Source organism: Phyllostomus discolor, chromosome 7, assembly GCF_004126475.2.
Source record: "Phyllostomus discolor isolate MPI-MPIP mPhyDis1 chromosome 7, mPhyDis1.pri.v3, whole genome shotgun sequence".
Lineage (NCBI taxonomy): Eukaryota > Metazoa > Chordata > Mammalia > Chiroptera > Phyllostomidae > Phyllostomus > Phyllostomus discolor.
This window is the reverse complement of record NC_040909.2, coordinates 65,018,018-65,038,319: the sequence shown is the minus strand read 5'-3', so window position 1 is coordinate 65,038,319 and position 20,302 is coordinate 65,018,018. Positions and strand designations below refer to the sequence as shown.

Sequence of the window (20,302 nt, the reverse complement as noted above, 5' to 3'; positions counted from 1 at the left end):
ATTTTGATTCTTTTGAACAAATGACATACAAATTCAACAGTCATTTCTTTCTTATGCAGTGGTTATAATGAGTGTAACTAAACGTTAGTTTTCATGAGATAAAAGTACCATGAAATGAAGCTATCACTGGAGTTCAAGGACTAAGTTAATATTTTGAGATATTGGGCTGCAAAGCCTCTACCCATCCACATGTGCACACAGAAAAAGTCTAGAGGGTCTCTATGGGTGTGTGCCAGTGCCATGATTTTTTGTTTGTTTGTTCGTATTTGTTTTGTTCTTTTAAATTGCTTAAGTGGGATATGGTCAAAACCTTACAGAGTTACTGCTGTAGTCTTTGTTTTCTTATCTTCAATTTAGGACAATTAAACTAGCATATTTCAAGGCTACATTTCAATGATTTGGGGGGTTACATTTACAAATTTAGATCCATCTTACTTTCTCTTGGGCCAAGCATACCTTAACATAGGATGGGGAAGGAGAAACATAATGGTAGCAAAATGAGCATTGTGTACTATATAAAAAGAAGGCAATATTTTTGATGTAAGGAGAGTCAACATGTTTATTTTGATTTAGCAAATTACTTTGATCATACTTTCCTACGGGACTTGATATGTGCTTTCCTTGCTTAGAATGTGCTACTATGTACTGTCAAACATTACTTATCTTTTGGGACTCGATTCAACATTTTTTCTTCTTAAAACTTTTCCCTGCACCATGAGGTCACTCCTTTCTCTGTAGCAACTATAGCCCTTGGCATACATCTATGTCCACAACTGTCACGCTAGTTTATATTTTTAACAACTTTATTGTGGTATTTTCATTTTATTTATTTATTTATTTATTTATTTATGTTAAAAAGATGAGAAGGGAGGAAGAAAGAGAGAGACATTGCCCAGTTGACTCCCTTATGCCCCCAACTGGGGACTTGGCCAGCAACCCAGGCATGTGCCTTGACTAGGAATTGAACCAATGACCTTTTGGTTCATAGGCCAGTGCTCAATCCACTGAGCCACACCCGGTGGGACAGTATTTTCATATCGTATAACATTTATCATTGAAATGTGCAATTCAATGATTGTTAGTATATTTTCAAAGTTGTACATTTGTCACCATAATCCAAGTCTAGAACACTTCCATCCAAACAAAAAGAACAACATATCCATTTATAGTCAGTCCTCATTCTGTCTATCCTGGCTCCAAACAACACTATTCTAAACACTGATTCTGTAATTTTCATGCTGTCCTATGGTGCCTACGGTGCCTTCTTTGTGTTTTCCCTAAAGAAGAATGGAAGAATCCAAGCTCCTTGAAGGTATGGATTATGATTTTTTTCTTCCTAAGTCTTAGCGCAACTTCCAAATACATAGGTAATAACTTCTAGTTTGTAATATTTATCAAAACTTCTATTTATTTGAATTATGCAATTAAGAAAGAGTGTTACAAATTCCCTCTAATTTAATCTCTACAACATCCATTGAATAGGCACTACCCTTTAGAGATAAAGATACAGACTTAGAGGGTCATGTTAGGATTTGAAGTTCTGGCCATCTGACCCCAAATCTGTACGAAAGAATGGATGGATGAATGAATAATGAATGTAAGAATTCCTAATCTGGAACATATTCTTAATTCTAGAGAGGATTCTAATAGCAGACCTCATGAATTTGTTTGCAGCATTTTAGGTGCATATGATACACATTCCTGTTTCGATGTCTATAAGATTTTGTTAGAATTTCAAAGAGCTCTGATACAAAAGTGGTGGCATCCCATCCCACCCCCTCATGCAGGTACTAAGAGAGGTTGCGATAGTACTGAGTATGGTCCCTCCATGTGCTTTCAGTAACAGGGAAGAGGCACAATTTTACCCTCTGTGTTAGATGGATGACTATTTGAGCAAGGTTTTCTAAGAACCCACTTGGCCCTGGTTGGGTGGCTCAGTGGCTTGAGTGCAGGCCTGTGAACCAACAGATCACTGGTTTGATTCCTGGTCAGGGCACATGCCTGGGTTGTGGGCCAGGTCCCCAGTAGGGGGCGTGGGGTATGTGTCACACAACCACACATTGATGCTTCTCTCCCTCTCTTTCTCCCTCCTTTCCCTCTCTCTAAAAATAAGTAAATAAAATCTTACAAAGAACCCACTTGTTTCAAACTTCATTCTGTGCTCAAACTAAGGAAGTTAATCCTACCTCATGTACATCAAAGGAAACACCTTTCTATTCTATGACCTTCTTTTGTTTCAAGCTGTCGTGTCAATAAAGTTGTTGGAGGAAAAAATTCAAATAGGAGAATGGCTATAAATGGAGAACCCCTTAGATCCTTCCTTCTCCCTGGTGGAAACTCTTCCTTGTCCCCCAGATCAGGGCAAGTTAATGGTATTTGAATGAATAATTTTAATAAAGCACTGACCTTTAATATCAACTGCTTTTTAAAATTTTGATTCACTGTCAGTCACTCCAAAGTGAGCCACTCCAGGATGTGAGCAATGGAAAGGCCAGTATGTACAGAGAGGAGGAAAACAAACATGCAGAGCTGGTGCCACAGCAGGTAAACATGTGAATGGCATATCTTGCAACAAGATGTGAACTAACTACTTAGAGGAGTCAGTGAAAAGGTGGGAATCAGTCAGTCCATAGGTATGCTGAATTCAAACTTTTCTTCCTATCAAGGAGATAACAACTATTATTCTTTGTATAAAATCAAGAAAAGACAGAAAAATAAAAAAAAGAAAACAAAATAAAAGCCATCTGAAATCTCATCACTTAAAGGCAACATTGGTGACTACTGTTAATATTCCAGAATATATCCTTTTAATCTTTTTTCTATGTTTATATACATATATTACATACATATGAAATATATGTAATTATATACATATGAAGTGTATGTATACATGCCTGTATTCATTTATTTGAAAGTTGAATTATGTTGTGTATAATACGGTATGTTCCTTCTGAGGGTCTCTTTCAAGAGGTGTTAGTGGATTTTTCATGTATACTTATGCAGATATCAATGAGATCATTGCAATCATTTTATTTCAACTCAATAACAATTTCTTGCTCATGTACTGTATTTAGAAATAAGTAGAACCACCAAAGACTTTACATACAAAGTGTGTATACTTATTTATTCATTCAGTATATATCTGAGTTTCTATTGTGAAAACACAGAGCAGTGAACAGATAAAAATATATGTGTGTGTGTGTTTGCATGTGCCCTCTAATACAAAGGGTGGGGTAAGGGCAGGCAGTGGGAATGGACTGTGAATTATCAGTCCTCATTATCTGCCACCACCGAGCCCCCATACTACAGGAGGCAGTGAGGTAGGACCAGGGTCCCACCTTGAAGATATGAGAAGTTCTCAGCAAATCAATGTTTCTTACTTTAAAATTCCTCAGAGATGCTGGACTGTATTTCATATCTTTGTTTACTTTCATTATAATAATGATATTTTAAAATACTGCTCAATCAAATGATTTATCTGTCTGGGAAACCCTGCCTGAGAACTAGGTATTCTGAGATTCTGAAATGTGCACAGAGAAGCTGGTAGTTTTTGAGGGCCCTCATGCCAGGCCTGCTGCTCAGATGTGCCAGTTCTCAGCTTCAGGCCCACAAATTCTCAACTTCTTTCCTCAGAGGGCACAGAAAATAATCCAATAAGCCAGTAAGTAGCACACAGACATAGTGCTACTTACTGGCCAGTAAATATTTTCCATTACAAACAAAGTGGCCTTTGCATAGACAAATTGGTTTCATAGAAATTTTGGCTTCATCTCAGATGAGTTTATGACAATCAGTGAGTGTTGCCTTATCTGAGGAGCCATTCTAGGTCCTATCAACTAAGTACATGGTATGTATTAAAGTATGTCTCACCAAACATTACCTTCCTTCATGTATACATCTCCAGTGCCTACTGTCATGCTTAGGCATTCAACTATTAAACAAACAACAAAAACTTATAGGAAATGAACTATTTTAGGATCTATGGGCATCTTGACCCTATGGTATAATCCCCTTCTCTTAAGCACAAGCACATTGTAGCCCAGAGAGTCAAAATCATTTGGTTGAATCACACGGTGGTGTCAATATAATTATATTTCAAAGATGTTTTATAGGGGAAAAAGAAAATTAATGAATATTATGCCAGCTATGGAAATTGGATGTCTTCAGTAACAGTAAAATGTATGTTTTGAATTACCTAAGCACACTCTTATAAGAACTCCGATGGATTAACAAGAATATCTGCTTTTTAAAAATTGGGGGTGGCAAGTATTTATGATTTCTTAGGTGATAATGTATAAGTACAGCATACCTCTTTGTTTGAGATTCATTAAAACAAAATGAAAAAAACAAAACCCACATGGTATAACATTAAATTCGAGAAGGTGTTTAATATAATCTCAGTTAGCAACAAGGATTAAAATATGGTTTTAATGTTTAATTTGATTCAAAATGTATTTCTTAGTGAGAAGCTAAAATGATTCACTATATATGGTTTTGACTAAAATAATATTTTGTTAGACTCTAATAGGATATTAATACCCCCATGAGCCAGGCTGGCTCAATTCAGTGTTCATCTTAATTAGCTAACATTAACCATCATTAGGGTTTTATATGGTACAATGCACATTACTTTGTAACTTCCACCTAGATCACATGGAACTATATCATAATACATGTCATCAATCATCAATTTCCCTGGGTTTTCTTAATACCTAGCTTTTATTTTAAAAGTTAAGCTCAATGTTAAGTGTTAGACTTCAGCTGAAAAAGTTAAAAAAACATTGTTAGTTAACAATGTTAATTAAATGTTAATCATGTAAATGAAGGCATTTTTCATTCATTTGCCCAATAAAGTATAGTCAGGTAGTCAGTCTCTCATAAGTTATTTGAGATGACTTAGGAAAATGGCATCCACAACTCGAAAATGGGGAGAAAAACTGAAAAAAATAAAACAAAAATTTAAATATGAACATAGGTTTTGCTTGTTTATTTTTTGTGACATGGGGAATCTACATTTATTTCCAGATATCTATCTGAGTGATATAAAGGAAGGTTTTAGATAAAAAGGAAAGTATATATTTTCAGGTAGTGTGATATTGGAAAGTCTTTTTCCCAATGAAACTAACCCTTCCCTGAAAAAAGATGCAGACCACGTACTCTTGGCTTCAGTATTCTGAGTTAGTGGATATAAGAAAATTTTAGACAATGTTTTAATAATTGTGAAATTATAAAGCATCTAGAGACCTTTAAGCCAATAAGACCTTTTGGAAATATTAAGCATCCTTAATGTGCAAGCCTGTTTTATTCTTGTCCTATTGGCAATAATCATTGATACCAAAAATATCTACATTTTTATTATCACTCACAAAAACAACCAACCAACCAAACAAATGCTTGTATTGCATGCCCTTAGACCCAAGTGTGCCATAATTTATATCGTTTCACATCTTAAGTCATTGTGTGATTTGATGCTCTAGGCTTAAATTTCTGTGGTCAGAAAGTGGTAATGACTCTCTTTGAGAAATGATGAAAATAAATTATTTCCAAAATACTTTGAAGAGAGCAGGATAAGGCCTGTCCAGAAAGTATCCAACCACATAATATGAAAGATAGGTACATTTATTTAAGAAGATACAAGATACAAGAACCATTGTACATAAAACAATGATGCCTTAGTCCCTTTCAAAGTAGTCACCTTGGGACCTCATACAGCTCCCCCAGCATCATCAGCACGATATTCCTTCTGCTCTGGTAGCAGGAACCATGGAATGAATTTTGCCACAACACATTTCATGCCAAGATCCTGCTGACACTGGATCACAAAACCTTGGTCACAGTGGTTTTTAGAGTACCCAGATCAGCTTCTAGTTCTCACACTGTCAGTCACCAATCTTTGTTGACTGCAGCCTATACACATTCAACATTCTCAGGTGTTCTGCTTGTTGCAGGCCTTCCAGAATGTGGATCACTTTCAATAGATTTTTGACCATCTTTGGAGCACTTGTGTCACACTTTTATTTGTGCTGCACTCATTGCATCCTCCTTGATCCTTCTGAATCACCTGAATAGTTTCTGTAGGGGAATGTTCAAGCTTAACACAAAATTTGATGCAAATTTGTTGCTCTACTCCTTCAGTCATTTTGAATGCAATAGCCACACAGTACAGATGTTCCCTTAGTTGTGTCTATCACCCCCACTGATTAATACAGTGAAGTCATAATTGTTCAGGCATGTGCATGAGAGTCCACTCTCCTCATCTGCCAGGTTACATCGATGTCACACAAACTATTCTCATTATATTAACAATAGCTGGACTTTTCCTGGACAGATCTCATGTATATTTTTCTTTGATTAAAATAGGTTGTGAAGTCATTTAAGAAAACTTGAAATCTCCAAGTCACGTTAGAGGTCTTCTTCATTTAGAGGTTTTCGTCCTGTAGCCAGGAGCCAGGAAGGAGGTGTAAGAAAATACCTCTATTTGAAAATTTTGCTTTCTTTCTCTTCCCTCTCCCTCCATAGAAAACACAGGCATGTGCATGCATGCACACACACAACCTAGAAAAAACTACTTTCATGTGGAGATCTAAATCCAATGACTTTTTTGCTCACAAATTTTCCTTTGAACTATCTGGGCATATCTACATCCACTATAGGAAAAAAAATACTTAAAAGAAGTTCCCTGTCTTGGGATGACTTTCAGTGCTTCTCATTTAATAGTTAGAGGCCAACACCACTACATTTTTCAGACTTTCCTTAAAATGAGTCATCATGATTGGTAATCAGGAATGCCTACTCAGTTTATGAATACTTTTCCCACCTTTCTTAGGTAGATTTATCAATTCTAGAACATTGTAAATTGCAGTTTGTGTATTTGTTGAAAAGCCAACTCTGAAAGTTAATGTATTAGGAAAATTTTATTTCTAGCATTTTGCAACTAGATTGGCAATAGGATTCTCATGTCAGTTCACTAAAGTGTCTAATTTGTGGCATTCAGATGGAGGGCTTGTCCACAGAGCATGTGAAGGAGCCACTGATGAGAACCTGAGCAGAAGCATGCCAGCTGGCAAAGGTGAGGGCCCTGGGCACGTGGGTTAGCTCTGTGATTAGTAATGGAAGGCACATACACCAGACAGGACAGAAACTGGAATCCTCTGTTGTGCAGGGGACCGGCAAAACCAGCAAGTAGCAATTTTTTGGTTTGTTTTGTAATTACTAACACTATTTAATAGACCCTGGTATACTCAGAAGTATAGGGAACAGAAGAGTCAAACATTTATATTAACTCAACCAAGGAATTTTAACCTGACAGCATTTTGAAAAGAAAATTAATTTGCAAATTTAGAAAACAGTAAATATCTTGTGTATTTATACAGTTGTGGGATAAATGTATTAGAGTTTTCTTCTTGGGAATTAATTAAATTTTCTGGTTTTCAAAACATTTTATTTTTGATTGAAAATGTACTTTATTTAGAATTAGACTACTCTCATATGAAAATCAAAATATGTATTTTCACACTCATCCTTTCTCATTTGTTCATGTAAACCCCTTACTTTTGAAGGAAACTCTGAAAGTGTCTATTTTATAATAACAGGAATAAATATAAATCATATGCAAATATCTCAGTCATCTCCTATGATAAGAATAAACACATGGGATTTCTCTCCCATCGTGCATTTGTTTAATAAAAGCCCTGAATGGCATGCTTGCTTTTAATCTCAAGGTTTGACATTTTAAACATAAGATTTCTCAACTCTGCCTCTGGGGTCACAAAGGAATAATGCACAAAGCAAAGTTTCTAATTACTTTACATGACTTCTCCCCCTTCTTGATTTATTTTGTATTATTCTTTTGTTTGATACTTGATGCAACTGGCAGTATATATTTATAATATAATTTTATTCTACAATGTATACAATGTTGCCTAAAGAATAATGATTTTCAGTTATGTGCCCATTTTTTTTAAGGAAATAAACCTAATCACATGTTGAGTCAGTGCTATAGACTGCAATCCTGGGGAACAAAATATGGTCTCTGAGGAAGTATTCTCTTCTCCTTTCTCAAGGGTTCAGGTAGGACTTAAGAATAGATTTAACTTAGTAACACTTTAATTTATTGTGCTTTTCTGATTTGCTTTATTAGGTTATCAAACCCTTAATATTAAAGCACTAAGTAAAAGACTTGGGTATCTGAATTCTGAAAAGCAACAAAATGCTGCATCTGAGGAAATTATTCTTCCTGTTTTTCTACTTATATTTAGTCCTTATTTTGGGTTGGCCAAAAAGTCTATTACATTTTTTTCTGTAAAATAAAAAAATCCACATTTTTCATTTTCAACAATAACTTTATTGATTTGGATATTTTGAGTATGTTGGCTATCTCCCATTATTGGCTTGTAGTGGGTAGAGGCCACGGGTACTGCAAAAAATCTTCCAATGCATGACAGCCCCACAGCAAAGAATTATTTGGCCAAAATATCAATAGTACCAAGCAACTTTGCAAACCACTTTTGACAGGTTTGATCAGTTACAGCCCCTTCTCCATACACCACACAAATCTTTTTTTTTTTTGCATTTCAGTTGTGTTTTTACCTTTCTTGAAATAATAAAGCATAATATGTTGAAAAGGTTGAGTATTTTCTTCCATCTTCAGTATTAAAGTGACTGCACAAAAACTAACCAATTCTGATAATTTTTAATGTATGCTGATATCACAGCCATAACAATACAATCTAACAAAACTGTTTCAGATGAAGTTAAAGACAACTAAGCACTACTAGAGCCATCTTACAGAAAAAAAGGTAACAAATTGTTTGGTTAACTCAATATTCCCTGTGTTGGCTTTCAGTGTTTAAATGCCTGGTAACATTGGAATTACTAAGACTGATTAGTTATATGATTGGTCATTGTCAGGAACTGTGTTTGATTAAAAAAAAGATTTCTCAATGGGAGAGAAAATCAGTATGCAGATGCAGGGGAGAGAAATCGTTTCTCTAAAATTGCAGGATAGTGTCCTGGAAATGTTGGCCTTAAAATCGGAAAAAAAAAATACCTCATTTTGGAAAATCGAGACAATTAGCAAACTTAGTAATTCTTAGAAGAGTTATCTCTTTGGTATAATCATCTGGGAGGTGGTGCCTGGATTCCAGAACAGAATAGAACCAAACAGGATGATATAAAAAGTGACAGTTCCCAGATAGCTTCATGTGAAATTTTTCTAGCATTTATTTTTTTTCTTTGCAGCATATTAATAGCATTTATTTCTGCATCTGAGGCATAGACAGCTTTATTCCTTAAGTGGCAGCAAGTTAAACAAGTAACTCCTGCTGCAGAGTATGCAATACTTTACCCAAAACATAAAAACTGAGTGTTTGTTTTGATAAGTCTTGGTATATTTTTTCTTTATTGTCTCTCTGAATCTAAGAACTTTGGCATTTGACTAATTTACCATTCATTTAAGGCTGGTAGCAATATCAGGAAAGAAATATGATAATCACTTGCTGCCACAAAGTATTCTATACACTGTTCTCTTTTTCAGCTCTGGTTTCACATGTGTTGGTTCAATGGAATATTCAATAGACATTTATAGGAAATAAATTGAGAGATGAATGTAAACCATATGGTATCTGGAGGTTTATTTGCAAAGTCCCTGCATCAAAGCTTTCTCCAGATCCCACCATATTAGCTCTGTTTTTCCAGGCCAGCAGAATCAGGAAGGTAACCACAGACTTCCTTGATGGAAAACACATGAAAAACAGAGCAAATCTTAATACATAGCTGGAGTTGTGGTCAAGGAGCATCTCTGAAAATAACTTTCTTACTAGTGTTTTAACATACTGTTTAGAATTGTATTAATAACATGAAAAAGTTGATCTTGCTTAGCATTATCCTCCAAATTATAGGACAATATTTTTGTTTATTTATACCAATAAAAATTACATCATTTTAGTGACATGTTATTAAAATCTCAGGACTATTTTTCAGGTTGGGTATGCAAGAATAAATTCCAATAAAAGAGAAATGCAATGCATAATGTGGCATACGCACAGATCTACATCTGCATGATTGTAAGTAGGAACAGGACACTCACATATACAACAGGCCACCTCACTAAATTTAGGAGAATCACATTGGTATAAATAATAGCTAAAAAACATTGATTGGACAAGAATGAGAAATGGTTCTCAAACTTAATTGGCATTCTAAAAAAATTCTTCAAACTTGAATACTCTCTGTGTAGTTACAGTTATATTACGCCTGATAGCAAATTAATTTTTATGCAGCGTGTTATATAAATCATTATGAAATGTTGAAAGTTTATGCATACACACACACACACACACATACATATATTTAAGTTTTCACTTATTTTCCAAATAGTTTCCATTTTTCAATGTCACAGACTTTACAGACAGTCCATTTTAATGATTTTTTCATCCCCCAAATTTCCCCTCACTACAGTACATTTATGGATTCCTGGATGTATATATGCTGTTATGCAAGGGATATAGGTGATGTGCACATGGTGATCCAAAAAATTCTTTCTTTTCTTGAGTTCAAATTGAATGGTCAAATGATTGGCACAGAGGAGTAATAAAATGTTGCTATTTAAACATACAACATGTAAAGATTGCCCTTTTAATAGAAATGTTACAGATTCAAACAATAGCAAGTTGACTCCCTGCCCCTGCTGTCCATGGATTCCATTTCAGAACTGTTGCTAAGGAAAAAGGTGCCTTCGATTTTTTTGGCAATTATACAATTACTCATCATGATAAAGTTCTCCCTTTATAGGTTAAGCTTCAAAATTTATGGCAGTAAGTTAATGCCACTCACAACTTTAAAAAAAAACTTATGTGAGCAACATCACTTAAAAAATATGTGGCTAACTGCTGGAAGCTATTAAAAACCAAATAAACAAAAGAGATTACACTTCAAAGAAATGTCAACAGTTTTTCCTCTCTCAGAAGAGATGAGTTTTCTTTACTTATATCCACATCCACATCTGGAAAATGCTTATGGCTTTATACATCTTTTATGGTAAAATGAATTTATTGAGTTTTAAATTTTTGTGATGGATTAATGCAATCTTCATAAAAGGTAAACCCACAACCGAGTAAAAATCTGTCTTAACACTGAAAAATGACTTCAATAATAAATATTAGTCCAATATTAATTTCAAGAGAAAAATAATTTTGAGAAAGCATTTGGTTAACTAGATTTTATTTTTATACTATACATGAAAATTAAAGTATAATACCTTTTTTGTAACCTGCCTTTATATTGGCATAATTAATTCTTAAGTTGAGGAAAAACAAAAGCAGCAGTGTGCAGAGTCAACTCAAAGTTCAACTGAACACACCTACTCCAGTTAATTGATAATAGATTTAAAAAGCACAGAATTTACTGATAGCAAGATCTGTCAGGAAAGACTTTAAAAATTGTGATGGATTCTACAATTCTTCACAAAATCACACAGCATGCTTTTGTATATAAAAGGTAAGATTTAATTTCTCATACAAAAATATGTTGTCTGTTCAGGAAGTCCAAACAATTGAAAATATGCTACGCAATATTCTCTCATGGCCCCAAATTGACAGTGTTCATTTGATGTTTTTTATAATCAGCTGGGTAGTAGCAACTTGCTCTTTATCCAAGCTTGCAAAAAACCAAACCAAGCCAAACCAAAACAAAACAAAAAACCCAGCTTTGGTATTCAGCCAAAAGTCCACATGTGAACAACTGACTTATTTGTAGTAATTTATAGTCTTGATGGGGGGAGGGGATGACTTGAAACAAGGGAGAAGGTGCCATCTTTACAAGTCAGACCAAGGATTAAGGGATAACCAGAATAACGTTTAAAATAGAACAAAATAATTTGGACATCAAGTAAGTGGTCTGTGGTCAATAAAAAAGAAAAAAAAGAAAAAGAAAAAGAAAAATAAACTCCAGCAGGCCAGCTGCAGAATAGAAAAATAGATCTATTTTGTTTATTTATAAGTAAGTAGCAAGTAGGTTCTTTTGCACTAACCAAACCAGACAGTAATTATAAACACAGGTTGGTTAAATTCCATGCACCCTATCAAAGGGAACAAGCTTCTTTCTTTTCCAAACATTGTCATTTGTTTATTGAGCCTCTTTGAGGCTTGGTTTCACTTAAAACTATGTAAGCACACATCATTACCCCAAACAATGTCAACCTTTTAAAGCTTAACCTGAATACTCATTACACAAATATTTGCAAGTAGCCTAACAGCAATTTTTAAAGTAGCCAGTTAGAGTACTGAGTAAAGAATTTGGATTATTTTTGTTTCATTACAGAGAAATCTTACATTACAGTGTAATCATACAGGAGGAAAACAGTCGCCGCCTGAGTAGTTTCAGATAATTAGTTACCTAAATTTTCTGAGGTGAATTCAATGTACTTAGACTGATGAATATTATTGCTTATATTCTGAAATACCACAATAGAGTCTTGGTTAACAATGAAATTATAAATATTGCAGTGAAACGTCATTTTAGAAATCATTAGGTTTTATCAGTACAGTATAACTGAGTTCCTCATTTAAGAAACTGTTATATTAAAAACTGGGGGCTTGTGATATTGCTTATATTAGCTCATGTCAGATATCAGATTTCAAAAAACTTTAACACAGTAGACACTATTAAAACATCATTATTAGAGTTGTCATGCTTGGGTGGTTTGAACTAAAGTGAATTTCATGTGTTTGCTGGGAGACAGCAATAATAAATCCTGGAGTCTGCATTTCTAAGCAGTGACCTAGACTCCTGGGGAACTGACTTAATGAACCAGCAGGACAATTGGATGAGTACAGTGGGTGAGGGCACTGTGGGGAGGGGCAGAATCTGATAAAAGTTCACACGGAAATACAGATATGCTACCCAAATCCCCTCAGGCAGCCATTCCAAATAGGACAAGTTCTGCTGACTTTGATTGCTGTGCCTTTCATGGAATCCACCTTGGCCATTGCCATTATGAGGTGAACAATCTTGGTTTGCCCATACCATGTCACTCAGCCATGACAGGCATATTTTACCAACCATGGAACACTCCCTCATCTCGGGAGTACAGACTAGTGCCAAACTGTCAGAGTTCAAATTCCAACTCTGCACTTATTCTGTGATTTCAGCCAAGTTACTTGACCTCTGTGTTTCTCAGTTTTCTTATCTGTAAAATGTATGTTTATGTAATTAATGTGAGGAATTAATTAGTTAATATAGTTAGAGTGCTTAAATGAGTTAATATAGAGTTATGTATTATGTGTAATACATAATTATAATGTTGACTGCTATCATTTCCTTCTTCATTATTTTTATTGAAATGCCTTATGTACATAAAAAAGTTACATATGCTTGTCTGTTCTTCTACTCATTTAAGTACTCAACAAATCATCATATACGTGCCAGGAGACAGCTATCTGAAACACAGATAGAAGGGTATTCATTTCTTTTAAAACCCTGAGATGCCTTCTTGTTGCTGATATAACAAAATTCAAAGCACCAATGTCACCTTCTGAAGGGCCAGGCAACTTATAATAAATTTCACACATATCTTTGGCTACTGGACCTACTGCCCCCCATCTTTCTACATTCTTTGCAACCTTATTCTTGGGCCATGCCCAAATTCTTCTTGCTCTGTGAATGAGCTATGAGTTCTCTTTCATGACTTCTATTGAACTGTTCAGTTCTGCATGAGCAATTCCCTTCTGGACCTGACCAACATAGACTTCTCTTTTGAGACATAATTCCAAAATTACATTCTTTGTGAAGCATTCCCCCAATTCCTCAGAGAATTAGTTGCTTGAACTGTTAAATATTAAGAGATCTTTACTGGTTTTCAACTTATGAAAGTAATATGCATGTGCTAAGAAGTATAACAAAAGCTAGTGATTATTCCCTCATGGCCATTCAATCCTGTTCCTGAAATAACCAACAGTAACAGGGTGGTGTACACTCTTACCTCTCTTGTTGCTTATGTGAATATATATAATCATGTGTACCATGGGCCAACACACTTTTTCTATAAAGGTCTAGATAGCAAATATTTCAGACTGTGCTGGTAATATGGTCTCTGCTACAACTTCTCCATTATGCCCTTGTATTGAGGAAGTAGCTATAGACAACAAATAAAAAATAGGTGTGGCTGTCCAAAAAAAGTGTATTTACAAAAACAGGCAACCAACTCAATTTAGCCTCAAGTTTGCTGCACTGTGATTGAATATGTAAAATACACACATATGCACACACACACTTGGGTTTTATATATTCATTTGCTTTTTAAAAATATAACATCATGCCATACAAATTACACTGCACTTTCTTTATTATATATTCTATTATCTTCCAAGTTAATTCATATAGAATTTTCTCCTCTGATTTCTTCATACATATATAAAACATATGCATAACATACATATGCCAGAGTTTTAAATAAATGGGATATATTTTATATCCTATTTACTGGAGTGTATATATTAGTGTATATTTTCTTTCTTGTGTAATTAATTTTTTTGCTTGCCTCTTGCACACCATTGTCTTCTTAACACTCATTTTCATTTTTCTTTATTTTCCTTAATGCCCAGCTACCCAAATATGAAACATACACATACACACACACCCATGTATATTGTTAGCTTTACTAAAATGTGAATATATGGTACACCTGTCTTTGCATCTTACTCTTTTAGCTCATAATTCTCTTGGAAACCCTCCCAAGTCAAACGCAAGAGGAGCACTAATCCATTCTTTTCAATGGACACATTACATGGCATGAATGTGCCATAAATATTAGCAATCCATTGATTCCAGCTTTTTGATGTTATAAACAATGCTGTAATGCATGTGTTTACACTTACAGAACTGGATGCTGGTGCTTTTATATCTGTGAGAGAGATTACCAAAATGCGTTTGTTGAACCATACACACAATTTATTTTTCATGGACATTATTAGAATGGCATTCCCAGTTAAAATATACAAGATTTTTTTCTGTGCATCCCTACAATCAATTGGCATTATCACTTTAAATAATTTTCCTCTCAAACTGTTAAGTAAAGTAGTAACTCATTGTTACTTTAACTTAACACTGTGAATACTCATGACCACAAGCATCTTTTCATGGTTGCTGATCATTCAGGTTTGCTCTTCTTAAATTTTCCAGTAACTTTTTTAAACCATAGCTTTTTACTACCTGTAAGCTTAAATCACATTATCTGTAGTTATCATGATGTTTTTTCTCCCTTGCTCTTAACTCCAGGTGAGATGAATGGCATGACTCCAGAATCTTTTTTTTTTTTAATTCTGGTATCTGGTATCCTAGTGGATATGCCCAGATTACAATGACCAAAGCACACCTGTATTAACCATTTCTCATAAGGAATATAGTATTTTCTTTTTAAGTAGAGATTTTTAATTTTATAGCCATTGTAAATTTTACAGGTATACTGGCTGAGGTTTAATTTAATGGAACTATATTATGCTCATGACTAATAACTGTATATTTAAGTAATAATACTTACTGAGCTTTTATGCCATAAGAGGCACTGAGTTGAACACTTTATATACAATATCTCATTTAATATTCACAACAAGCCTATGAAATGAAGGGATCTATCATGTACATTATGGTGATGAGCTGTTGAGGTCATGAGAAGATAAACAACTTACTCAGGGTAACCCTGATAGTCTATTTTATTCCAAAAATTCACCTCTTAACACTGTTGTTAACCTTCCAAATTTAAGACATTTAACAGATAGAAGAATAAACATGTTTAAAGTTTTTGCTGGGTATTTTAGACATATCCTAAATGTTACCTGGGGTAATTGATCTGATTAGTCCAGACAGTATTTGAATTTAAAATTTTATCACTCCAGACACCAGAAGGTTAGTCCATAGCTCAAACAGTTGGGAATCTAATAGTAATTGTCAGGGAGTGACCTGCTATGGTTAAGAAAGAAAAATAGACACTATTTTTGGAATTAGAAAACCTGAATTCTGGTCCAAACTGAATCAGCTACTAGGCCTGTGGCCTTGAGCAGTTCACATTTCTTCATCACATTAGCCTCATCAATAAATTAGGGATCACTGTTTGTTGTAACAATTTCATTGGGCTTTTATGAAGTCACAAGATGAACTATAAGGAGGTACTTTTGTTGTTGTTTTTCTTTTTGAGATTTTACAATTGTTTATAATTTGTATATTTGTATTATGTTATTTTGGATGAATTCTTAAATAAATTGCATACTTTATTCCATTTTTACCCTAAATACTTCAGACTATATCTCAAAAAATGAGGAGGTTAGAAAGCACTTTTTAAACTCAAAAGTATGGTTTAAAAATAAGGCGTGATTATTCCCATACATATAATCCATTTTAAGGAATTTGCTTAACTTTCTTGTACCACTGAATTCCATCTTTATCATAAGGGCACTGTGAAGAGTAATGTTGCATTCTTAGGCTACTGAAGGCCTTCAGAAAAAAAATCCCAGAGTATTTATATAATCACTATCTCTTCTTTCCATCTAAGGGATGTACAAAGAGAATCCCTGTAAGTGAACTTATGAGGCAGAACCTTCAAAACAGGATACCATTCAATAACTTGAGTTAATACAGTTTAGTTTGTCTGTCTTAAAAAACACAGCTGAGAGAATTTCAAGTACGCAGAAGTCACTTACAATATGTGAAGACATGAAATAAAATTTAGATGCCTAGATCTTAATGGAGGAAAAGTATTTTCACATCTCTGAATCTGCCCTGTGTAATCCAGTGGCACCTAGGGCCAGCCCCAGGCTCCCTGAGGGGGCTCAGCAAACATTTCATGATGCAGATAAACACCTGCCATATTTAAATACAAGATGAAGAAGTCAGTATAAATGAATCTAAGAATAACCTGGGTGTGTGTGTGCACACAACTACTATTATGGGAAATTACATTCCTGCTATTAGTATGATTATCATTCTAATGAGAAAGGGCTACACACTGAGAAAGGAAAAATTATAAAGAAGAAAGGGAAATCAGTTAAATAGGAGAGTAAGTTTAAAACTCACATATACTAATATGGCCAAATGCCACCAAATGAAACAAAACTACTTGATTTTGATAATAGAAGTGGTAGCAGGCATGGAAACAGTGAAAATGCTATTAGATCATAGGAGGAAGTAGCTTAAAGCTGCAGGAAGCAAGAGTGTAGCATCTCGTGATCTGGTTCTCATTCCTTCTCCATCCCACCCAAATGCATTTGTCCAACATTTTCTATTAATAGATGCCCCAATACCTTATTTTGACTATGGTTTGCTAATGCCAATAATGACTAGAATCAGATGGATGAAACATTTACAGAGGTAGAGGAACACAATTGTGCATAGCAGACAAACAAGAAGAGGAAGCATGGAGTAAAAAGTTGTTGTTAACAAATAAAATGGGGCTTAAAAATTGTACTGGCTTCTCAACTTTCATCCATGATGGAGGCATAGGTAGATACACTTTGCCTCCTCCCACAACAACAAGAAGGACAACACCAAGTTTAAAAAAAATAATGAGAACTTCCAGAAAATCAAACTATATGGAAGTCCAACAACCAAGGAGTTAAAGAAGAAATATTCATTCAGATTGGTAGGAGGGGTGCAGACAGGCAGCCAGAGTGAAGATGATGCATGGCAAGGCAACGGCTGGAGAACCGGGCAGTCCCACATTTGTGTGCAGATAAACCAGGAAGAACAACTGTGGGGTGAGACAGACCATGTAACCCAGGGTTCCAGTGTGGGAAAAGAAAGTCTCAAAACTTCTGACTGTAAAAACAGGTGGGGGGGTGTAGTGGCAACAAAAACTCCCAGCCTCACAGGAGAGTTTGTTGGAGAGACTCACAGAGTCCCAGAATGTACACAACCCCACCCACCCAGGAATCAGAACCAGAAGGGCCCAATTTGCTTGTGGGTGGGAGGGAAGTGACTGAAAGCTGACAGAGAGCCAAGCAAGTGGCATTGTTCCCTCTATGACCCCTTCCCCACATACAGTGCCACAACACAGGGACATGGCTTGCCCCACCCTGGAGAATACCTAAGGCTCCACCCCTTACAACATAATAGGTGTGTGGAGACAAAGAAATATTGCCCAAATAAAAGAACAGATTAAAACCCCCAAAATAGAACTAAATGATGAAGAGAAAGCCAACCTATCAGATGCAGAGTTCAAAACACTGGTAATCAGGCTGCTCCCAGAAATGGTTGAGTGTGGTTGCAAAACAGAGGAAAAAGTGAAGGCTATGAAAAGTGAAATAAAGAAAAGTGCAGGGAACCAATAGTGAAAGGAAGGAGACTGGGGCTCAAATGAATGATTTGGAGCAGAAAGAAGAAATAAACATTCAACTGGAACAAATTGAAGAAACAAGAATTCCAAAAAATGAGGAGAGGTTTAGGAACTTCCAGGACAACTTTAAACATTGCAACATCTGAATCATAGGGGTGTCAGAAGAAGAAGAGGAAAAATAAGGAATTGAAAACTTATTTGAAAACATAATGAAATAGAACTTCCCCAATCTGGTGAAGGAAATAGACTTTCAGGAAGTCCAGGAAGTTCAGGGAGTCCCAAAGAAATTGGACCCAAGGAAGCACACACCAAGGCACGTCATAATGACATTACCCAAGAAGGGTAAGGAAAGAATCTTAAAAGCAGCAAGAGAAAAGGAGAGAGTTACCTCCAAAGGAGTTCCCATACACTATCAGCTGATTTCTCAAACATTACAGACAGGAAGGGGCTGCGGGCTGCAAAGAAGTATTCAAAGTCATGAAAGACAAGGACTTATAGCCAAGATTACTCTATCCAGAAAAGCTATCATTTAGAATGAAAGGGCAGATAAATTGCTTCCCAGATTAGTGCCAAAGACCTGATCAGCATTTCACACCTTATTTGACTCCTGAGTTGCCAAAACAATTACACTTTGCCAAAAATATCAGAATTGACAAAGTTATCTTTTGATGGATTGACAGTGGACGGCTGTGAGGAGTAAATCAATTTCATTCTGTGGAGGAGGTGACCATGGTTTTGACAATATGTTTAAGACCATGGAGACTATCTTTTTGGCACATGGACCAGTTTTAAAGAGAAGATTGAAGTTGAGCCATTTGACAGTATTGAAGTCTATAACCTAATGTGTGATCTTCTATACATTCAACCAACACTGAACAATAATACCCATGGTAGTTTAAACCATCTTCTGAAGGTGCCTTTTTATGAGCTATCCCATGCAGAGGAAGTGTCCAAGTTTTCTGTTTGTGGCTTTACTCTTCCATTGCCCACAGATACTCTAGATTGTTTATGCCCTGAGCTATAAAACAATATTGCTGTAGAATGGGTGAAGCAAATGCTACATCTCATTCAAGATGAAATAACAGTGACAGAGAAACTAAATTTGCCATGTGGGAGGCCCAGGGTTATGCAGAAATCAAAGGACACTGTCTTCTTTATCACAGGGAATATACCAGTAGATTTGGAAAAGCTTTCAGGATGCCCATGTGGAGCTCATATATAGTCCCCAAACTCATAGACACGTTGCCTTTTCCTCTCACTGTCCCAGACTGTGGGCTGATGTCAGGGTTGCTCTTTCTGAGAGCCATAAATGTTCCTTGTATTTACCACACAAGAATATCATCCATGGCTTCTTATGTCCTTCAAACAATAGAACTTGGATAGTCAATATGATGCTTTAATTACATGTAATTTGGCCCTTATGGATGAAGCATTAACAAAAATATATTACTTCCACAGTGTTCTTATAGAACATGCCATGGAAAGAAATTGAGTTAGTATTAGTGGATCAGTAATTATAATTATGATGGTCATTTTGACAATCCAAGTGAAATTAGAGAATATATAGTCAACAACAGTGTTCCCACCCCAACATACTACTTTGTGGTGCTGACTAGTTGTAAAAATAAGAGCTACACCCCTGATGCCCTGGGTGGCTGGATGTCCTACCCTTCATCATCTCTCACTGCCCTAACAATGTGGAAAGCTGCCCTGGACATAAACCAGAATCTGTTTGGATCGAAGAGGGGTAAAACCCACTATGAGCTGAGATTTGAATTAATTAGACTGTTTTCTCAGGCTACACCATCATTGTTGTAACAAATTATGCCTTTCCCAATAGTATATTCCACACGAATGCCACGATTTGAGAATGTGACTTTACTGATGACGCTATGAAATTTCCAGTACCTGATGTTTGCCTGTGTACATATAGGGCTAAAGTCTGAAGTTCAATCTAGTAATTAATCTTTCTCAAATATT

At 35.5% G+C, this 20,302-nt stretch overlaps 1 pseudogene; it reads left to right on the top strand.

The window, feature by feature from the left end:
• The first annotated feature begins 2,496 nt into the window (after positions 1-2,496).
• On the top strand, positions 2,497-20,073 carry LOC114501358 (annotated as a pseudogene).
• Positions 20,074-20,302: the final 229 nt, after the last annotated feature.